A 21,545-nucleotide genomic window follows, 5' to 3' on the forward strand; every position below is an offset into this window, starting at 1 on the left:
CCCAAACCCAACAAAAGACAGCCGTTCCTCAGATCCCACAACAGTGTGCTGTGATATGAAACATGACTTATGTGATTAAATAGTGATGGAGCATGCTGTTATATCTCCCTAGCACTCTGCCAGCAACACAACGACCAACAAAGCTATAATATTACCTGCAAACAGTGCAATGTGGCATACGAAAATGCTGCAGGCCCAAATGCACACAAGGCCAGCTCGTACACAGCCTGAACTTTGTGAGTCTGTTCCCAGCCCAGTTGTGTATATTTGGTGGCCATGTGTGTCGGACCATCTGCATGACGATGATTGGGGACTGAAGGGTAAACAGCATTTCAGCAGAGAGAAACTGATCAACGCCCTCCCGCCCCTTTTTCACATCATCTGCATCTCAACCTGTTGCCGTGACTTCTGTCCTCTTGCCTTGGGTCGCCATGGAGATGTGGTGTGTGATTAAAAATATCCTCTCTCCTATGGCTACTCACTCACTGCTGTCAATTAGCAGCTGTTGAATCTGACTGGATGAGTGCAGATTGTTGTGCAGAGCAACCCTGTGCTTTCCATGTCTGATTTAGCGTGCGTTATGAACAGTGTGTGTTCCAAATCCATGTGACAGGGAGTGTGAAGCAGATCTGGAAATAGTAGCGGGTCGCCCAGCGTTGCTATGTGCTGCGAACAAATTATGCACACTTTTAAGTCTGCAATCATGCAAGTCCATTATTGCATGAATAGCCTAATTTGTTTGAAATTTTCTTTCTTTTTTTTTTTTTTAAGGTAAGCTCTCCAGCCATGTGAGGCTGTGTATTATGGTTTCACTTCTTTGTTAGTGCGGGGTAAATGAGGAAGCACTCGCTCAGATTGCTCCCCTGTGTATTCTGCCCTCCCTTGTGATGAAGAATGAATCAGCCTTTTGCAGGAACTTTCCCTGCCTTTATTTATTATACATCATCACCTGGATCAGGGATATCATTTTTCCTGTGCCTCAGCTTTCTCCCTGTATGAACATTTCTCTCTTGTTTAAATAACCTCTCCTTTTTGATTGGCATAATCACATTGTTTTCCAAGTCATTTTGAGTTCCCCTCCCTATGTGTGTTTTATTCCACGAAGGCTGACCTGTCTCCCGACGTCCTGCAACTCTGTTGGAGTCGAAACGTTTTGGTGTGTGCTAATCACTGTGGGAGTTTCATACGTCAGTCGCAGCACCCCCAGCGCTATTGTTGGTGTGTCTAATTAACACTCCTGTGTGGTGCTGATGCTCCACACTACCTTTGCTGAGACACCTGTCCTGTGACAAGCCTAGTGCACAGGAGTAGGTGATTGTCGACAGACATTTTACTCAGGATTCAGTTTTCAAAAATGCCAGCGCTCGACACTTGTTTTGCTCTGTGTTTTTGGGGAGACTCAGCAGGTATGACACAGTCATGCCTAGGGGTGCTGCTGGTGTTGATGGGTGCACTTGCACAACACTGCACAGAAACAGATGGATGAGAGTATGACAAAGTCTGGCAGATGACAGAAATGAAATTGGTAATGTCTGCAATTTAATGTATTTTCTTTTAAAGATGTTCCTCTCCTTCTGCTGGAAAAATATAATGACGCTTTCTTGCCAAGAGGTTTGTCAGGGAGGATGCATCTGAATTTGCATTTATATTTTACAGCAAGACTTATCATAATCATCATGCTGCTGAACAAGATTAACCACAAGAGTACAAGGAAGGGAGGAGGGCAAAGATGTTCTGCATGTGTGCTCATGTAAATAGCCAGGAATGTTATCAGTTCCATAGTGTTTTTAATCATGTTTTCTAATCTTACTTGTGTGTCTGTGTGTTTGGATGTGTGTAGCTGTGACTGTGCATGGTTGTGTTGTGTGCCTTCACCAGTCATGCCAGCTTGCTCTGACCGCGGTGACCCAGCATCCCTGGCCCTGTTCCAGGCAGCCTGCAGTCCCATCCTCTCCGCCCGCATAGTCTCACACAACTCCACGACTCATTGCTCAGCAATGGCCGTTTTTTCCACTGGCTCAACTTAAATTAAGGCAGCCCCAGCTGCACCTACCAATCGCTCTCAATCTCACCTGTAATTTTAACATCATGCTTTTTTTTTTTCCTTTTCAAAATGGTCAACAACTTCAATGTGATTTGCCTACATACTGATCTGCTGATGTGTTATTTTGCTATCAGCAGAGATACTTTGAAATGACTTTGTGATATCTGATCCGTTTCATGTTTGTTTGTATGATTCCTGTGAATGGGGATCTTTCATAGGCTATTTCTTTTTTTCCTCCTTGCTTGTTTGTGTAATGCTTCTCATCGTGATTTACAAACAGATCAAAACAAGGAAAGTGCTACTTCCTGTCTGTGGCTCCTGTAGATGTCACACTTTCAAAATGGCTCAAATAGTTTCTATTTTAGAAAAAGGTTAAGCATTTAATGAAACAACATATTTTCTGCAGTCTGGTGAGTGGTCGTACATTTTGGTGAAGACTGAAATGTCTTGACACCAATACACAAGAGGCTGCTATCAACAGTTTGTACATTTGTGGAGTGGAGTGGCTGAAACATGTTGAATTTGATGTTCCCCCATATCTTATTTTGGCTGTTCAAAGTTTTCACTTATCATTATAAATCGTTAAACAGGTAATAGATGGATTGGTGCCTGCGCAGACTTTTGTGTTTCCCAGATAATGAAGGCCCTTTGCTTTGTCACCACCAAGAGTTTTGATGTTCACTTTTTTGTTTGAAATATGTCAACAAACTTCAGATCGATTACAATAAACTCTGGTACAGAAATTCTCTCCATGCTCACGATGATGAAGATTTCACTCTCGTTTGTGATCCAGTGTTTGTGTGCTAACATATAAAGGCAAAACAATGTACATGCTAAGCAGTATACCTGTCAAACATAAGCTTGTTATTGTTGTCTTGTGCGCACGCTGCCCTGCTGAAGTTAGCTTTTAATTCATAATTCTTCTTATTGTTATAGTCATATATTGTTGTAATATCACTAGTTTTGTTTTGCACCGTTGTTTCTCTGTATTGTTGTCATTGTCTTCCATAATGTGTGCAGATTATGCTGCACTGCTTTGTGTATTTTTTAATATCAACTGTACGCCCCTTCAAATTGCCCCTTGGGTACACATAAAGTTTCTTTGAATTTTAAATTGTGGATAACAATGCCACTCTATGACAAAATAAATTGGCTGCATCAGACAATGCTACTCTGTAGGATCTATTTGCTGTTGTTTTTGGTCGTGTCATGGGATTTGTTGACAATAATTAAAAACTGTTTATAATCCCTTTTCCCTTAAAAACTGTTTACAATAACAGCCTGGCCCAAATTAGCTTCTTAGACCCTTACATATATTTCTGTATCTTGATAGACACAACTATTTGCCACCCTTTAAAGCCTGCCAAACACTCTAACACTATCAGATTGGCTGGAATCATGAGTGACAGAGTGGCAGAGTGTTGCAAGTTGCTCTCATTTGATGACAGCCAAAGATGAATCATTTGAAGTGTTGGTGTGCGGCCTCACAGAGCAGTGTTTTCTGGACTATTAGCTACACAAGCAGCATTAGGCAGATGAGGCAAAGTCTCCTCATATCTCACCACACGCCTGAGGCAACAGACAGAGAGGGAGACTTCAAAGTCTTTGGATAAGGCGATAAAAACCTCATGCTGGACTTGAGGAACCTTGACAGATTTAATGGAGCAAAGGCCCCTGTGCCTGGTTGCTGATGGACAATTTGCCTCTTGCTTCATTTGGTTGACAATTTATTAGTTATGATTAAATAGCCAAATTTAGAATTATGTTTTTTGGATAAGAACCTTCTTGTCTGAAAGTCTTTTGCAGCCTCGCGCATTAGCATACTTTGCCCTTTCTCTCAACTGTGGAGGTGTGTTTGTGTGTTTTAAAGATTTGCAGTTGTGGAGAAGATGCTGTGCTGCTAAAAACGGGATGTGGGTTTGTGCGTGGGAATGGCAGGGTGAAGGGGGAAGGGTGAGAAGGTTAGTCTTTTGATGTGAGTGCATGAGTGGAAGAGTGTGTGTGTGTGTGTGTGTGTGTGTGTGTGTGTGTGTGTGTGCTCAAGTGGTTGTTACTGGGGGGGGGGGTGTTGGCTGCCTGTGGGACCTGCCTCTCAGTGTAATTGAAAAATGTGACCTGGAAAATGTTTGCCCAGCAGAGCATGAAAGTTACCTCCATGGCGACGGTGGCGTGCTCAGAGGCGGCTCACCTGGCCCCTGACAGGGAGAGCCCCATATTGGGTGGGAGCTCACGTTAAGAGCCACTTTATCCCTTCCTCACATGCAGAAAAATGCATTATTTAATAGTTCTAAAGAATCCCTGATTGACCAGAAAAAGAAAAAAAAAAGTAAGATTTCCCACCCTTAAGCTGCGCAAAGATTGGCACTTGGTGGGCCTCCCTGAAAGTGTGTGTGTGTGCTTCAAGATGCTCATATTCTGTGAAGGTGAATGGAAAAATATCAAGACTCACTGAAACATCTGCATTGAAAAACATCACATCGCCTATATTGAAGGGGTCAATTAAAAATGAACAAGAAAATCGGAGAACAACTTTGTGTCTCTGACTATCTGACTGTTATTGAAAGGGGGATGAAGTGCAATCCAAGCGCAGTCAGGGACCTGTGAGTCATTTTCATTAACCCACAACCATTATTCCAAATAACGTCCTCATTGGACGGGACAGGCATGAAGATGCACACGTGTAGCTACGGTGCATCAGGTATTGGACTAAATGAACACACAGGTGTAGATGGTGCACACGCTAAGTACAGTGGTGAGCCTGCACGGCCACACATGAAGGCCCAGCGATGAAAACAGAAGGGGCAAGCGAAGACAGTATGAGAATTATTGCAAGTGAATTGAGTTAGCATGAGAGAGCTGATGTGCCTGACTAGATGAGCATTCACCCCAACCGCACAACAGCTTGTGGGGAGACACACTAAGCCGAAGACTGCGAAGCAGATGCAAAAAGTGGCAGATTCAATGAGTCTGAACAAAAAACATGTAAATAAGCCTTAATGATAACATGTAAAAGGAGGTCTGTTGTTTTAAACCATCTGTTTGCATTTACTATCTATCTGCAAAGTTGTGTTTATTTTTTTCTCTTAGCCACAGCAATTCAGAATATAAGAGCAGTTTTTCAAGTGAAGCACAAATTTAGGATGATGTTACCATCATCAGGCCATTAACTGAAAAAAAAAAAAAAAAAAAAAAAAAAACCAGAAATAAAAATGTATCCGTTACTTTATATTCATTGTTCATATCTCCTCAAGTATCTTTCTGCAAGAAAGTTACAGAGCAGGTTTCCCAAAATGTCACACTCCTCCTTTGTTACTAATTTTGTTGTGCAGATTTCAAAGTAGCACCAAAGTGCAAAAAAAGAAGGAATCCAAGCAGAAACAAGTCATATTTGGTATGCTCACTGAGGGAAAGTCGACTTTTTACTCTTCTATAGCTGAATAAAGTTTTTAAAGCAGTTTTGCTGTTTTTCTTTTTCTTTTTTTTATCCCTTCTGTTACATCTTCACTCATTTTTATTATCTTAAATAATAAGTGCTAGAGCAGAGGTGGTGTGCTGATAATGGCTGTGACTCTCTACCTTTAAGAAAAAATGTAAAGGGTGAAAACCAGGAAAGGAAAAAAGTGCTTCCACTTGCTTGGAGCACTTGAGACACCAATCCCCCTAATGCGTCTTCGGAAATACACACCTTCAATTGCCATATACTATCTCTGGAAGTATAACTACTCAACTTTGCAACATTTATAATCTTATACAGGGCACTGAGACAGAGGCTAACTGAGCTTGTTGGCCTCAGACATTATTACGGAGGGGAACAAGCTAATTATGGATGGATTCTCTTTAAAAGGAAATTTGCATCTTCCATTAAACTGATGTATGTGTGCATACATCACGTTATAGAATATCTCCTATGAACTGGAGTCGTGAATTTGTGAAGTTCGGCCACCCATGTAAGCTGCTGCTCAGAAAGATCAATTGGTGCGCCTTCTGCCATCTCTCCTCTCCTGGAACATTTACATTGTTAAAAATTGCTCTTGTTGTTTGAAAGTCATCATCGGGCTACTTAGTTGGTGTGTAAAACAGAAGTGGAAAAACTTCCATCAATTTTTGAGAAAATGTGGCTTGAGCACTGCTCGCTCGCCATCTCTGCATCACCACCAACACCGCAGTCATCATCAACTCCTGTAACCCCTGCATGAGATAAAGAAAAGCCATATCAGGTAATGTATAAATGAGAGTACAAACAAGCTAGTAAACAGTGTGAATCTAATTAAAAGATAATGTCAGCCATTTTGTCACAAATGTACCTACTGCTATGGGCCTATCTTCTAGCCCTAGGGCTCTCTATCTGTTGAGGGCTATTGCTCTCTGCTTGCAGGCTATATCTTTAGTTCCGCTGCTATCTCCTCTTCCTCACCCTGGACTGAATATTCCTGACTTGGTGGTATTTGTGCTGGCCGTCATGCTTGACTATGCTGACCCAGTATTTCTCTCTCTTGAAGATCAAATGTCCTGTTTGGGTTCCTCATACTGCTTAAGGTTCAGAATATTCTGCAGGGAGCAAATGGAAGTTAGAATCAGGAAACAGATAAGCGTATAGGTTTATATATGACTAGTGATGAGCTTTGATGTACTGCTTTTCCCAGAGTACACAAAATAATTCAATTTTGTGTGTGTGCGTTTTTTAACTTTTCCTCAATATGGAAACAAGTCACAGAAATATAGTACATTACAATTCTGAGGCTGGAAACCCTGTGTTTTGCACCCCACTGAATACGCCTCCAGAACTCCATTCTCTTTGAGGATGGCTAGACTTTACGCAAACATGTCTTGCTCGGAGGATGATATTTCTGACAGGAGAATTGACCGGCCCTATCTCCAGAGCAGCAACTGCACATTCAGAGTGAACATCACCTCACAAACTGGCCGCTGGAGGGAACTTGAAAGAACAGGAGGGAGAGCACTGACGCACCTCTGAAGATGGTTCGGCATCGACCACTGACAGCCGACTTCAAAGAGCCAGTTATGAACATGACAGGCAGCCAGCGCAACAGCCTTTGAATGCAGTGCACATTTTTATCAAGAATTTATGGTGTATTTAGAAGTGATTTTTTTTTTTTTTTTTGCAGCACCATGAATTTGATTTGACTGTATATCACGACACGGTAACTCTTGCAGGTCTCTGCTTGATGTTGATGTATATGGGACTTGCATTTTCATGAGTGCCTGATGTTATTCCACATGGCAGCCGGTGATATTAGCACCTTTGATTCCTGAGAAGTTCTAAAGAAATGCTGCTAAGAAAGCCCCCCAAGGCACAGGTTGTTTATTTGCCAGGATATATATTAATCCAATCAATTTGTCTCAACTCATACCTTGTGGAGAATTGTAATGGCGCAGATTGGCGCATGCAGTAAAAAAAAAAAAAATAAACAAAATCAAATGCCCAAAGACAAAATACTGGCAAGTTTTTATGTGCAGACATAATTTGGTATTTATGCATTCATAGTCCTCAGTTTCATGGTGTGATGCTCATTTGCTTTTCATTATTGCTGATGAGAAAATGCAGTGAAAATGATCATTGTCATAAAAGTCTGTTGCATTAAAATTTCAATTGTATTCAAAATACACTCATCTATTAAATATGATAAATTTCAGTTACTTATAATAACATATTTGCATATAACTTTGTAAATAAGACCTGGTTTATATAACGGAGAAGAAGACATAGGTTAAAAAGTAAAAATGTTTTCCTAATACATATTTAATTTGCCACCTGGTGTCTTTGTTTTTTACTAAGTGTCGATTAAGCAATGAAAGCACAGATTCACAATATCGTGTAACCTTTTCAATCATTATTCCATTTCACATGTACTTATTTTCTTCTGGCTCAAGTTACGCTCAAGATCACTAGTGGTGTATCCAATTCTTTCACTCCATAAAATATCCACCTCCAAAACACGGTCACACAGTCTTGTTTGTATGAGAAGGTGATGATATGTCTGAGTGTGTGTGTGTGTCTGTGAGTGTGTGCTCAAGCATGTGTACTTGCAGTGTCATCCCAACCTGGAAAATGACTTATTAAAATGAAATTACGCAGTGCCCTGACCCATGGCAAACGGCATGAGGTGCAATTTGTCTAGCAGTTGAGCTGTGAATAAAATCTGATTGGCAATAATTTGGCTTTGCTGTTGATATAGCATCCCATCCACCACGCCCCCCCCAGTTTATCGTGGATGTGTTGATCTAAGGGTGAAATATGACTGATATAGTGATCTGGGGTCAGCAAGCACAACACTGTGACGACGGTAAGTGGGCGGTTGTGTGAGCAGTTGTGAGGTGAGGGGAGGGCTATATGAAGCAGGAAGAGCTGATGGTAATGTTAAATGCCAAAACTGGCAACTGATCTCGATTAAAAGGGTGACTGGCTGAGGGTGCCTGTTTGTGTGTATGTGTGTGTCTGTGTGGGCAGATGGCTCAAAATTTGTGTAGGACTGTGAAACTTCACACGCTGACCAGAGAGCACTTGGCTATTTAAGCAGTTGTCTTATCCGCTTGTTTTATGTCATATCAGTGTGTGCGTTTGAGTGCCATAACGAGTGTGCGCATGTACTAGATTTCAGTGTGTTGCCATGAAGACTGCCTCATTTGTTCTATATAGGCCATTTGCTATGGTCATCTCTTTTAACATAAAATGGAAAACAATTACAAGCAGCACTTTCCAATTTATCTCATTTGTCCACTCTAATAAATGTCTTTTCCTCCCTTTGAAAATACACAAATACACAGAGAGAGTAAAAACAGTCCAGGGCTATATGATAAAGGGAATGATAGAGGTGGGTAATGGAGTCAGGGCATTGAAGACCCCAGTGCTGCGGTGGCCTTGGACAGGTTGATGTACTTCTAGCAATGAGCAGCTCATAAAAAGTGCTATCCGTAGGCCTTAGGAAGATATTCTATCTCTCTGCTGCTAACGGCACAGCCTAAAATCACCTGCTCCATCAAAGTCAGGCCCCCCTCTATTACATAAAATACACCAGGAAAACAACAGAGGAAACAATGGGACTCTGTGTGTGTGTGCTTTGTGTGTTATTTGTGGTGAAACATTAGTGTTATTTAGCTGGAGAATTGGGAGACTCAGTGTAAGGTAGTGGGAAGAGTAGGGATTATATGGCGCGTTGGGTAATTCCTCAGCACATTTTCTCATATTAAGCCGTGCATTTTGTTGAGATTGGCTTCACTTCCGCAGTGCTTTGGGTTCCATCCCACAGCTGTATAAATATTTATTGCAAAATCAACTAATTGTTTCCTCACAGATTGGAACAGATTGAAAGAGCAAGCTAGCATTGCACAGCTGATAATTGAAATATACACTGTGTGTTATATATGACTTCTGCAGGGACATATGGCTTATGAAATATTGACTAAATACATGACTGTCATATGATTTTTACTTACATTAGGGATGAATGTGACCACGGACAGAACTCCTTGCTTGACCTTTTGTACACGTATAAGTTACAAAACTTCAATGGCAGGAATCCAAGTGGACTTATGTGGAAGGGGTATTGCTGCATACAAGCGACTGCCAGCATAACCCGCAGCCACACAGCAAATGAATAGCCATTATTTTCCAAACAAAGGTAATGCATAATTTCCTGTAATGAACTTCTGAAGCATGAAATCAGTTCAAAATAACATTTACGAGCAATTTTCGTCAAATTAAAGCAGGTCACGAAGTGTCAAGATGATAAAACTTTGTTAAATATGTTTTTTTTTTTTTTTTTTTTTTTTGCCGTGTAAGTGAGCCAGACAGCTCAGTGGCTGTATGCTCATTAGAGCAGTGTACAAAAAATCCATTCAGGTTAAATCAAGTCCTTGTACTGAGAGTAGAGTCTGAGCGAGAAACATAGATAACTCCAAAAAGGTGCAAAGGAAATGTGGAAGCTACAACTAGGCCAGCTATGTCAGTCACCCACAACATCCTGCAGTGTGATACAGTGCTGCCAAGCTAATGGTAACGTACGGGCAAAAGTCCTGCTGTACTAATTAGGAACATTGAACATTAAATAAAAAGAAAAATGTGAAAATAGTGCACATGGAGGTGAAGCTATATATATCGGTGGACAACTGTTTATGCAAACACAATATCTTTATAAATGTACACTCATGCATATGCAAATACAACACATACACAGTGTAGAGAAACCCATTTACACAAAACATGCATACTTTCCTAATCACATATTCAATATAGGCTATTGTATTCATAAGTGCACAAACATACACATAATGCATAAATACAATTAAGTTTGTATACATGCCACACATAGAAAATAGATTTCCCAATGAAATGAAATGTATAGACACTCTTATATTCCTTTAATAAACTTAGATATTCATGATTATAATTATTAGGCTTCAACCACATTCATGCATCTTCTATAGGCTTCTTTTCATGCTTGTGTTTTGAGTCAAGACATTTTATCTTTTCCTAGATTGCCTGTGGGCGAAACAGCAGGCAGAGGAGGAGACGCATGCGACTTACACCATCAACAACAAAGAACCCTCAAAAATGTGCACCCAGTTTCTGCACAGAAACCGATGCAAAAATGTTGATGTGAACTTAAAAAAAAAAAAAGAAGGAAAAAAAAAAGTGGTAATCATGACGTGCTATATAATAGTCTGAGAGGCTGGTGGGAAGACGTTCCTCCTGATGGCATGCTGAAATGTTTGTACAACACAGTTGACAGGTCGGAACTAAGAAGAACTAAAGCCATGCAATGATTTCTATGATGGAGCCTCCTGAGCAGGGATGAGAAATCAGTTTGACCAATGGCTCATTTATGTGTCCCGATATATTACGGTATTTGGAGAGGATCGTAACACTAACAGCAGCAGTGTGTCAACCAGAGGAGCCTTGAAGAAATTGTCTAATTGTGAGCTGTGAAACAGGAAACTGTAGATTAAATTCGGCTGTTATTATTACTATCGCTCTCACCGTGCCCACTGTCAGGATTCACTGGCTCCTGGGTATAAAATTCCTATCAACAGTTGATCTATATTGACCTATGGGCACAATTTGCTTGCTTTAAAGCGCTCGAAGCTCGCTGCCTTAAATTAAGACATCATGCTATTAAATGTCTTCCTCCTACTTTAAACCATTTCCAGTGACAGTAACTAGTTAATGGTGAACCTCGTGACTCATTTTAAGGTCGTGCTGTTGTCATCTGTCACATGACAATGGGGGCACTTTGCGTCTCTCCTCTTCCTTCAGAGACAGAGAACTTAAATTTCCTCTCAGAGCTAATAGAAATTTAACTCTGGCCATAACTCTGCTGAGTCCTCGAGGCTCAACACTCGGAAGGGCCCTGGAGGAAATAGCTTCAGATGTCATTTACTTTACTGTTCTCTTCTTATCTTTTTCATTTCTTCCCCCTTCCCTGCTCCCATATCTTTTCATGATGTTTGCTGTCATTGGCAGTGGCTTGAGTGGCCACGTCGCAGAAATATTGATTTCTTTCCTTGCTTCCTTTTTTTCCTCTTTCCTCCCCTCCTCTACAATCACTCCTCCTCCCGTGTGCTGCATCGGAGGCTCTGGGTTGACACCTGACCAACTCACTTCACTTGCAGCTCATCCTGCTTCATTCTTTTGCTCGATCCCTTTTTTGTTGTTCTGCCTTTTTTTCCCCCTGGCATTCGATTCTGACGTCACACTGTGGCTTTGCAGTCTTTGAAAGGACTCTCCGGTATGAGCTGGCTGAGAGAAGGAGGAGGGGGCATTTATGGTGGGAGGAGGGGGAGTGAATGGGGGGGAGTCATCCTCCATCACTTCGGTGTATTCTTCCTTACATCCATCAAAGTAGCAGAAGCCCATTTTCGGGCACTTGGCTCTCTGTTGACCTCAGCCAGTGACGACTAATTCCCCCTGACAACACACAAATAACTGTAAACTTGCTAATAGTGAGGCGATATCTTTTATACAACAAGTTGACAGTTGTTCCCCTCTGTAATAAGGGATAAGACCAGGATTTCACATCTTTAATTCAAAAACAGAAGGGCAGGTTGTTACAACCATTTAATGATGACTCTTAAATGACATTGATATATAACATGGCATTTCTGAAATTTCAGAAGAGCAAAACATTTTCTCAAATATTTAGATCTCGAAATGACTTATAATGAACATTAAAAAGAAGCAAATAAGTATTTCAGCACAACACTAGAAGCAACTGCAGATAGGAAACCTAGTAGTTTGACATTTTGGGGGATGCTTTCATGTCTAGCCCTTACATATAACAATGACCTGCACTGAATGTAGTTCTACAGTAGTTTGCGGGCAGTGCCAAACTACAGCCAGCAAGAACATCAGCTATGATAACATTGCAATCAGCAACATGTGTGCTGAAATCTGTCAACATGGTAAAAAGACAGCAGTGAAGTCCGATAGAACAAGGATCATAGGGCTGCATAATCACACTGGTTGTTTACCAGCCAACAATTGGAAATTTTTGTCTAAACAACTCAGTTTGTTGAGACTGACAGTGAGTGCTCTTGATACAGCAGTAACAATCCGTCATTTCACAGGAAAACTGCAACCACGTCTACAGTAAGTACAGCATGTCAAAGCCTGGCCTGCAAACGGTGGATGCAGTTTGGGTGGTCATTTCACCAGGTTCTATCGCTCTCATAACGATGGCAACCTGGTTTAAAATGTGTGTGATCACCTGAAAGTGAGTATTCCTCCCATCAGCTTTCCCTTCAGCTGGTTCACCAAACCTCAGCTGTTAACATTGATCTGTCCGGGCAAAAAATGATGTACTTGCCCTCACAGTTTCATGCAAATTAACTGCATAAACTTTCACATCAAACCGTTTGCTAAGTACTGTGGACACTTGAGTCAATGCAAACCAACTTTTCCGTCCTTAAAAAAACACCAGTTGCTGTTACTGCTTTGTCTCATCACTAATGTGTATTGACAATAATGACTTTCCACCAAACAGATGCCCAGAGTCTGCAACTGAAGAGGACATTAGCATTGTAGCTTTACTAGCTCCCATTAGCAGTAAACAAATGCACCTGTCTCTGTTTACCATCTCTGCTATATTGCCTCTGACAACACACCGACGCCAAGTCATAAACACAGAGGAGGAGCAATTCATCTTTATTGCATGTAATCATTCTAAACATCCACATGGGCTATCTGTACCTCTAAGACATGTAGGGAGGAAGCCAAATATCACCTAACCCCCACGACTCGCACGTGACTGAGATTTATCATTTCACTGGAGTGATCCCATTGGCCATATTCAGGAAGTATGTCAAGTACGCCATGTGGGATTCTGTGGGTTGTTTGTCTCGCTTTCTGCACAAGTTGCCTATGTGCTACCAGCAGGTGCGATGCGACACAGGTTACAGTAGTTGTGCGATATAATGGCTTTTATTAGTGAGCATGATTAAAGTCAACCAGGAGATGGAGTGGGCAGGTGCTGGGCTGATGAGCAGAGTGACAGTGTTAATAGACTGAGGCTCCAGGGAGGCGGCCCCCGTTTGCAGCACCAATCCGTCTTGATTTCTGCACATTGCTTTCTTCAATTACACTAAGTGTTTAGCTCTAGTCATCGGCAACCGGGGCATGAATAGACCATCACTAGGGATAGAGGAGCATACCATACATTACGCACAGTACATTATGCATGAAAATAGGAAATACAAGTCAGTCGTGCTATCATTTTGAAACGCTTCAACTTTTTTCTCGACCTGAATTTGTGAGTATTAACAATAGCTACAGTTGCCTGGTTGGATGCGAAGTGCTCGGCTGTAATCTATAGACTGCTCCACTATCTCTAAGATGTGTCCAGGCTCTTTGCTCAGCAAGAAGAAGAAGATGATGCAGAGATAAGACATTGAGGGATACTCGCTCTTCAGAGGGACACAGGAGGAATTAAAGGTGTCCTCCCCAATCTGAAAAAAAGGTTATTATCTTCTGTACCTGACACCATGCAGCACCTTTACTCAAGATAAGACCTAATCTAGACTTTGCTTATGTCTTTATTTACTTGTGTCAAGGTTATGAGCAACAGTGCCCGGGACACACTGTCCCTGTGCAATCAAACTGGAGTTGAATGACCAGAAAAATAAATGGATGCTTTCGGCGTGTTTCACGAGCATAAAATAAGGCTATTGTTGAAGATGAAAAAAATAGACTGTTTGGCTCCAAAGAGTCTGTTGAAATCAGGTTATTGACTTTCGCAAAGTAAATACAAGGGGAATGCAACTGCACATTAATTAGGACACGCTGTAGCTGCCAAATCCTCCAGTGAAAGTCATGTAAATGAACCTTATATTTTCTGGGTGGCAGAAGAAGACATCTACAAGCAGGCTTCTGATGATTCTGCATTAAAGCAGCAAATGATCCTCCTGTGATCATGTTGGCACAATAAACAACCATCAAGAGAAGAGCTGCCAATGGAAATGTACATTCTACCAGGTAACGATTTACACATTAACCAAAATGGCCTCAGCAGCACTTGTCTTGCGACTGAGAGCCGATGTGGATTCCTCCTGTGCAGACACCGGCTTGTTATGGGGAATGCTGATGACAGGCAGTGAATCTAAATTCCTATAGATTGTTTCTATAACCTTTCTCAACTAAGAAAAAACAGAGACGTGATCCCAGCACCACTGCTCTTTAGATTGCTCTCTTGCTGTCACTTGACACAAATAAGACAGTGACGCTGGGGATGTGGCACCGCTTACCTCTGCATTGAGCGGGGGAATTGTGCCATCTTTTGACCCCTGATGCATTTCAGAAAAGGTCAAGCTGACAGTCATCATCTCATCAATCCACTGTTGCGACTCTGTCAATCTTCCGTGGGACCCCCTCCGGAGGTGGGGTGCTGGGTGGAGAGCATTAGAGAACAAATTTCCCAATCCTGTTTCTCAGCCACCCACCCTTCATTTGCCTTAGAGAGAGGGGTGGGGTTGACCTTCGTGACCATCTTATCTTGTGGAAAGGTCACAGCAAGGCCTCTTGGAAACCAGAGGGGTGGGGAGGATCGATCTGGAGGCTTTCTTTTATTTATCTCAGTAGACATGCTGCTGCTGGTGTTCTTCCAGGCCAATGGTGAGGGGGAGAGATAACGATCTATTAGTGTTGCAGATATCCTCCTCCTTACTTCTCTCTTCCTCCAGCCCCCTCTGTCCCATGCCTTCTCTGTTAGACACCCGTACTCTATAGTAGAAGCCCCTGGCCAGGAGCCAGAGGCATTTGGTGGAAGGAAACTTGGAGGTCATCAAAATGGGATGGTTTGACATCCTGGGGTCAACGCGATCAAGTCCTGTCATTGCTTAATTCAGTGTATACGGAGGGGTGAGAAATCAGACTACCCCGATAGAAGCTGCAGAGCTATTAGAAGTGTAAGAGCAAAAAAAGAAAGGGGGTGGGAGCATCACATACACTTTTCTGTCCTGTCCCCTTTGACTTTTGCAGTGCAGTGTATTAATGGCCCGCTCTTATCACCATTTATCATTTGAACAGTGCAATATATAGGAAGTGGTTGCATCAGTAGAGGGAAAACACAGGCTAGATGGAGACATTATATGGTGAGATCAGTGTGTTGCTGAGAGCTCGGATGACTTAATTAAAGAGTTTTCTTTCCCTGCTGTTCTCAGGTCTGTGCTGTTTGGAGATGGAAAATGAAACAAATGACTCGTTGACATTGCTGCTGACTCACACATAGCTCAAGATGTCTGAAGCCCCTAAAACTGATGATATTCATGCGGCAACCTTGTTGTGCAGTGCACACATACAAAACACGAGTGCAAAAACACACAATCATAAGTCACTCTCACTTACATTTTTGTCTGCACATAACGCTCCTGCACATAGTAAAATCTCCCCGCCCAAACATGCTTTGAATATTTCTCCATTACCCCACCATCATGGTCAATTAGGCCCCACTTTCTCTACCTTTTATCTCCTTAACCAGGGTCCTCATCTGCTGCTTGTGTCACGGGCCCAGCAGATAAATAATTCAGTGGAGAAGGGGGAGGAGGTGGGGGAGAATTTACAGCTCCCGTCTCACCCAGTCAGGCCGTAAATTCTGAATGAGGGGAAACAGGAGAATATAGTAGGGGAGAGGAGAAAAAGGGAGAAGGGGAAGGGAGATGAGGGAGGAGAGGGGCTGTGGGAAGCGGTCCCCTGAGGGTCATAGTCTCACACAGGCAACATCATAAAGTCACCATTAGAATGCTGTATTTATAACAGTAGGTTTGCCCTAGGCTGGCTCTGCGATTTTGAGCAACCCCCCTACCCCCCCGCCCCAAAAACACACACATGCACTTTTTTTTGCCTCTCTCACACTCTTCCCCTCTAACACACTAATCACACAAAGAACACCCACACACATTCACATACTACACATCGCCCATATCCACATGATAATGTCATTTTCCTCAGTATTAGTAGAGTCTCTCCATAAAACACACACTGTGTCCTTCTCATGGCACAGCTGTCCCTATGTGATGCCGACAGGATGCCGGCATCACAGAATATCAATGGCTTAATGAGGCGAGGGCTCTTTCTGATGTGCCGCAACATTGACTCTTTGGGGGGAACACGGAGAGTGAAACGACTCTGCGAAGAGATAACAACGCCCCCCGATGGACTGCTGGCCAGCTCTGAGCATGCTCGGTAGTGCCTGACATAATGGCTGCCTGTAATGACACAAAACATCTCAGCGTACAACGATTCCCTCCCTCTTTCCTCAGTAATAATATTGTACGTTTTCAAAGGCTACTACTGAGCAGATTTGCTGTGAGGGTCATTCTTGTTGAGGATCTAATAAGTCTTACAGATTTTATTAAAAGGAAAATGTCAGTGTCTATAATTCTTGGCTCATTTATTTCACCATTTTTTTTATTCTTGCATCATCCTTGGGTAATTTGCTGCTCTGTTAGTGTAATTTGAATCAGTTCCATTAAATTGACACTGTTAAGGACATGCAGTATGATCCATGGCAGTATGTACTTATGACTTCCTGCAAAATGATGGCTAATTTAGAAGTTTTCAATCGATACACATGGGTAGAATATTGTAAAATTGCACCCGTTGTCCCTAGTGAGAATTATAACATAGAAAATGAACTTCTTTAAGTTTTATGCCATCCAAAAAAAGTCCAAAGGAGCCATTTCTAAAATAAAAATAGATTCTGCTTATTTTACTGATAAATTATTCTCTTAAACTGTGGTGTCTGCCTACTGCATATCTATATTTAATAAGCTTCTATGAGCAAGTGAGGTTAATGCGACTTTGAATTACAGCTCTGTGACAAGCCGCCCATTAAACAACATATGGTTGAGTCAGTTGTAGCAGAGGAAAGCCAAAGGTGAACAGAAATATTCAGCAGAACCAGTAAACATAGCACAGTAAGCACACAAAATCCCATGTGCCTTTTCATACACTCTGCTGAAAAGCAATAAGAGGAGGTACAGTACCTTTTGTTTATCTGTCCCACTCATGCGTTTATTGTCAAACCTTGTTTAGGAATATAATTTCCCTTTAACTGGCCTTTTGCTTTCTTGGCTCTCTTCAGGCACTTTCATGTCAGCGGTGCACAGTGGGGCCACTGCCTTGGAATAAACTCCTTTTATTTAAAGCTAGCCAGAGGGGCCAAAGAGCCTGATCTGTCATTGGCAGTGTAATAAACAAGGAAGGAGAGTTTCACATAAACACCTCCAACCAATATGAACATCCCACTATACAGGAAATGAAAATGTGGCCAAAGGAAGTTAACCCTTTAATGCTCAGGGAGATGAAGAAGGGGCACTACATGGTAATCTGGTGTTTAGCTGAATGCCCCTGTATCCTTTGTCTGGGTTATTGAAGGGGGCACTTCCTGTGAGTGCTAGAACATGCATTAATTGGTTGTCATGGAGAGATACGGTTAAATGCGAACAGGGTGGCGGTGTCGAATCCCATTTAATGAGAGAATAAAACAGTCCTCCATTGAAGGCAGATAGGGAGAACCATATTGACCCACAGTGGCGCTCGTGAATAACCAGTTGTCTCCCTCAATCGATCACAACACAATGAGAGACAACACAGAAGGAAGGGTGGCATGATTTGTGAATGACACAGAAGGTCAAAACACATGTATAATGTAATGACTTCTGTGTAATTTTGCCTTTTATCCTCCCCCACACCAACTTGACTCTCCGGTTTTTGTCTCTGTGACAGCGTCCTCTCTGCGGCATTGCTCCGGCCTCCACCCTCCATCCATGCGTGGTCATTAAGCTCAACGCTCTGCAGTTCTCAATGAGGCAGCGCCAGCAACCCAGTTGACCCTTGGAGGGCACAACTCTGACTCGTTCCTCTATCTCCTTTGTCTTCTTCTGTTCTCACTCGTCTTATTCCCCACAGTCTGCCTGTCAAAGGGCCAAAGCCTTGGCTGCTTGTTGCGCATGCTAACATCCCGGGCTGAAAGATGGGACGGAGAAGGAGAGAGAGAAGAAGAGACAGACCGAGGCCGAGACTGTTATTGCTATGGCCGCCAACCACCGACAGACTCTGAGAGCAGAGTGAATAAATGCCCTGTCTATTTGGGACAGGGTGCACTCACTCTCACAACCCGGCACGCATGCATAAAACCCTAGGGGTCGGGGGCTAGGGAGTGGAGAGATTCTCTGCAGAGAGATTGATAACGCCCCTGGCTTCAAACAGTGGACGACCCAAGGAAGCCCAATGTGACTTTTAAAAACCCCAATGAATAGTGCATGGAGACGGGTCAAGGGCAAGATGAGTGGAGAGAGGGCTAAGGAGTTTTTCTTATCAATCAGGAAGTCAATGCGGCAATGTGAGAAGACAAGTGCCAAGCTGGGCTTGTAGATGGTTGGGTGGTGGTAGTGGCGGTGGCAGAATAAAGCTGTTTAATGGAGAAAAAGACGCAAAGAGGTGGAAGGAGCGTTATGTTCGGTGATATAAATAGTCCAGGGTATTGAGCCTTTTAGGTTTATGCCGTTGGTGTCATCTGCCTCAGGTTATTTTCCGATGTGAGAGACAAGCAGAACAATCAGAGCAAAATCAATGATGTCGGAGACCAGGTGCAAAAATAATATGACTGATATGTGTAACTTCAGTTCTTGAATTAGGCTTGGAAAGATTACACATGATATATTTTCATATTCTTGCATTCTCCTCCAACAGTTTTACAAGACATGTCCTGAAGTAAAAAGAACAATCTTGTGAGCCACTGACTGATCAGCGTGATTGAAAATGATGCCCTCTATTCAAAGGGCCACAGAGAAGAATAACAGGTGGGAAGGGCTTTCATAATGGCAAATCAATATAGAGAATCTACAGCACAGTACAGCCTAAATGCCACCCCGCCCTTTGCCCTCTTATCAGCACCCAATCACAGGCAATCAAGCTCTTTTAAAGGCTGATTTAACCCTGATGAGCCCTAAGCTGGATGAACCTCACAGACAGCACCAGTCATTGCGCCCCCTCCACACACACACACACACACACACACAAAACACTGTCTGCAATATTGCGGCAGAGATTAAAGCCACATGAAAGGGGAAGAGACAAAGGTGACGTCTCCTCTTTTCAAATGGCAAGAGCGTGGCTTGACATGAAGCGAGTGGGTGAGTTCCTGGGTGAACAAAAGGCTGGCGCTGTGTGAGAAAAGGGCAGAGGCGGGAACAGGGCAGCAGCAGTGGTGGTGGTGGTGGAGGGGGGCAGCCTTTAATTAAAAGGATTATATTGAGGTGCACAGTGCTGCAGAGGAGCTGTCCACTGGGCCCAGATTGACTACAGTAATGAAACCTATCCCTGTCGGAGGAGATGCAGGAAGAGCAAGAGAGGAGAGGTGGGGATGTAGCATTGAGATGGTCAAGGAATTACAGAGGAATTGGTGTAGAAAAAGTAAACATTAAGAGCAAATGCACAAAATGAGGGATCATCAACTGGTATTGGATGACAGCCGCTTAGAGTAATAAATACACAAGGTCATAAAGAATAACAATGAAGGAACTACGGCATTAAATTAGAAGTTCTTGTAGATTAAAGTCATTACAGATACGCTTCTGGCCAAGTGAGAGTTTCCCCTCTTTAATGTAAATGAATGCTAAGTTTGGCATATCCATCCAATGCCTCTGCTTCTCATTAATTTTTATCTCTGCAGATATAATGAAGTCATAATAGCAGGGAGTCTGATGAGTTGTCAATTAGAAACTTGAATGATCCCTGTCCTGAAATTAAAAAAAAAAAGACCCAGGGAGAAGGTTATTGATTCTACTGCTCTCTTTAACTCAGTGGTAGGTATCACTGACTGTATCAGCTCATTCATACCTCTGTTTGTCCTTGATTCTCTAACTGAAATCATTTTTTCTTTCTGTTATTAGGCTTTTCAAACGACGTTTAACAGTAAAAGCGGATTTATTTTTGTGATCCTGTATTCGGCCAGGTGAGGTTGTTTTAGCATATATATTTTAACATACAATAAAATCAACATAACAGACTAACTCAAGAATTGTACCGTCACACATGGCCACTTTTCAGTGTGGAGATAAGTCCCCCCTCTGTCTGCCTCTGACTATATTTGTGTTATCATTCCAATCCGTTGTGTTGTGTGGAACTGCATGGCTTCCCACTGCTGCTGACCAAGATTAACATTATCTCTGACCACCCTGCCAGAAAACCAGACTGTGCAGTAAATGAATTAGATAGCAGCAAGACAGAAAAAAGTCAAACTTTTGGCACCTACTGTCTGTTACATTCCTTGGTTTGCCATTTCTTTGTGTTTGTCCGAGCAAGTAAATAGTTTTCATTCCTGATACTTCCATTCTGGATGCTTGCAACAAACTAATTACCGTTTTATTCATGCTTTATGATACTGGTGACCACTTTGTAAACTATATGAAAAATAGGAGACATGGACTATTCACAGTCCTTGATCTGAAACAACAACAACAACAACACCACAAAAACAGTACAGTTACAAAAATACACAAAAATGTGCTAAGATGTGAAGCACGGGGATTTAAAAGATTTTTTTTTCCTCCAATAAAAATGTGACAAATTATTTCCAGCTCTTCATGCCAAACTAAATTATAAATTCAGCAGAAAAATGTGTGTTCTGGCACACAAACAGTAGCAAACTGGGGTGAAGATCCACTTGTTCTGTTTTGGCCGAGTCCCTTTGGAGGATGAATTTTTCAGTAAAATGCAGCTCACTGGGCATTGTTTACCTCAGTCAGAATCATCCCTCTGACTTCAGTATTTTCAATAGGTGTGCACAGGTACATGTACCTGTAAATAAAACAGCACGTTCTGAAATCAGGAGGCGTTGGGGCCAGTAGCATTAGCTGCTAGTGCTGGTGTTACTTGCCTCTGGTTGACTGGTTTTCTTGGTATGTTTACTGCCATGGAAGCCTGTGGTGCCCCAGGTACGCTGTATGATATAAAATTGAAGACCGAAAACACAATGTAAAGATTTGA

This window comes from Echeneis naucrates, chromosome 5 (assembly GCF_900963305.1).
Source record: "Echeneis naucrates chromosome 5, fEcheNa1.1, whole genome shotgun sequence".
NCBI classification, from domain to species: domain Eukaryota; kingdom Metazoa; phylum Chordata; class Actinopteri; order Carangiformes; family Echeneidae; genus Echeneis; species Echeneis naucrates.